The 2,425-nt window shown below is 37.9% G+C and overlaps 1 pseudogene; it reads left to right on the top strand.

The window, feature by feature from the left end:
- The first annotated feature begins 1,262 nt into the window (after window positions 1-1,262).
- LOC121012590 (uncharacterized) lies at window positions 1,263-1,420 on the top strand (annotated as a pseudogene).
- Window positions 1,421-2,425: the final 1,005 nt, after the last annotated feature.

The following is a 2,425-nucleotide window of genomic DNA, read 5'->3' as shown; positions in this document are numbered from 1 at the left end:
CCTTTCTTTTTTTCTTTTTTTTTACATCATTAAAAAAAAATTCCAGTGTAGTTAACATATATTGTTATGTTAGTTTCAGGTATACAATATAGTGACTCAGGCATTCCAAGTTATTCAGTGTCCATCAAGGTAAGTGTACTCTTAACCTGCATCACCCATTCACCTAACCCCCACCACTTTGCTTCGGGTATGCATCTGTTCTTTATAGTTAGGAGTGTTCCTTGGTTTGACTTTTCTTTCCTTTTGTTCACTTATTTCTTAAATTCCACATATGAATGAAGTTATGGTATTTGTCTTTGTCTGAGTCATTTTACTTAACATTATACTGCCTGGCTCTATCCATGTTGTTTCAAATGGCAAGATTTCATTCGTTTTTATGGCTGAGTAATATTCTTCTGTGTGTGTGAGGAGCTTCTTTATTCATCTATTGATGGATACTTGGGCTGCTTCCATAATTTGGCTATTGTAAATAATATAGTAAACATAGAAGTTCATGTATCCTTTCAAATTAGTGTTTTTGTATTCTTTGGGTAAATACCTAATAGTGCAATTACTGGATCCTAGGGTATTTCTATTTTTAACTTTTTGAGGAACCTCCATACTGTTTTCTTCAGTGGCTGTACCAATTTGTATTTCCACCAACAGTGCATGAGGGTGCCTTTTTCTCCACATGCTTGCCAACACTTGTCATTTCTTGAATTGTTGATTCTAGCCATTCTGAAAGGTGTGAAGTAGTATCTCATTGTGGTTTTTATTTGCATTTCTCTGATGAGAGTGATGTTGAGCCTCTTTCCACTTGTCTTTTGGCCATCTGTATGTTGTCTTTGAATACATGTCTGTTCATGTCTTTTCATTTTTAATAGGACTATTAGTGTTTTTGGTCTTGCAGAAGTTCTTTATATATTTTGGATCCTAACTCTTTATTGGATATGCCCTTTTTATCTTAGTGGATCAACTCAAAGCCACAAGCAGAGTAGATTTTAAGCTCTTGCATTTCTCCCCAATAACTCATGTCTTTGGTTCTTCAATTATTTTATCCTGACTCTTCAGGATATATCGATTCCTCAGTGTTTAACTCTATCAGACTTACAAGAATGTTCTAAATAATTTTATACCAGTGCGCTAGTACAAAAAGCAAGTATTCCCCTAACACAGAAATCTTACAAATGTGCATATTTTAGGTGGTCTGTCTTGTGGTCACACTTCTGCACCAGTCAACTCATATTCAGGATGAATACACACACATAAAGAATGCTGAAACAATCACTTCTCAGCCTTTTGGCTAAGATCAAGTGAAGAATGCTGAAACAGATAATTCCTGTTTCCTAATAATGTATATTATTTTGGCATAGTAGGTTCACAATTCCTTGCAGTAACATAAATATGGCTCTTATGTACAAATGGATTGCCAAAAATTCTTGGTAGGGTGATGACATAAATACGGACTTGAGAAAATTACTTTGTAAATCGACAGTATAAAACTTGGCGGGGGGGGGGAGGGGGATATCCAGCTGGAGAAATGGAAGAAATCCCAGCTCTCTAGAACTGAATATTAGAAGGAAATTTCTATTAGATCTCTGCATGTCTCACTGAAAAGTAAGCAAGAGTGTCAACAGTCGCCCCCGTTTTTAGCTTTGGAGCCACAATAGGGACAGATATGACACCTAAAAGAATGTGCCTATTTCAGAGGTAATAGATGCAGGACCATTAGCTACTGACAGGGAGGCTGGCCTGGCAACCACTGGTCTAATTAAGAGGCAATGTGCCCATGCAATTCATGGAGAAGATTCGATTGAAACGGCCTTTTCCAGAGAAGCAGTATGAGACAAAAGATAAGTACTAAGTGGAAGGTTAAGAGACTAGGTTTCTAGTTCTGGCTCCATCACGCATCCTGTGTGATGCTGGGCAAGTTAGTCAACTTTCCTGTGTATCTTTTGTCTTGACTTTAGTGTGAGGGCATTGACTAGAACAAGGATGATAAATGGGCTTTTCCTAGGGTGCTGACTTCTTTAGCAAAGCCAGAGAAAGTGGAGGTGTGGGTATCTTGCCTTTGCCTTGCCTACAGAGATGATTTTTGAGATATTCCTAGTTCTACGATAAGCTGTCCTCTCTGAAATGTAGTCTGTTAATTGTTTTTAATATTACAAGCACACTTTAAATGCAAACCTTAAAGGCCAGTATTTTTCCCAACATTCCACTAACAGGATCAAAGCCAGGTGGGAATAACACAAAGAAAGTATTTTCCTGTGCTGATTGATTGCGCAATGAAAAGAAAGTCAAAATAATCAATCTCCATCAGCTTCTCAGTCTTCCTCTGCTCTCACACCATTTGTTTAAAAGCTATGCTGACCCACCACAAGGAGTTGCTTAAGAATCAGGAACTACTGATCACCTGAGCTGTTTGGAGGAAAGGCCGGAAACCCTG

This window comes from Herpailurus yagouaroundi, unplaced genomic scaffold (assembly GCF_014898765.1).
Source record: "Herpailurus yagouaroundi ecotype Mexico unplaced genomic scaffold, PumYag 196, whole genome shotgun sequence".
Lineage (NCBI taxonomy): Eukaryota > Metazoa > Chordata > Mammalia > Carnivora > Felidae > Herpailurus > Herpailurus yagouaroundi.
This window is presented reverse-complemented; position numbering and strand designations above follow the sequence as displayed.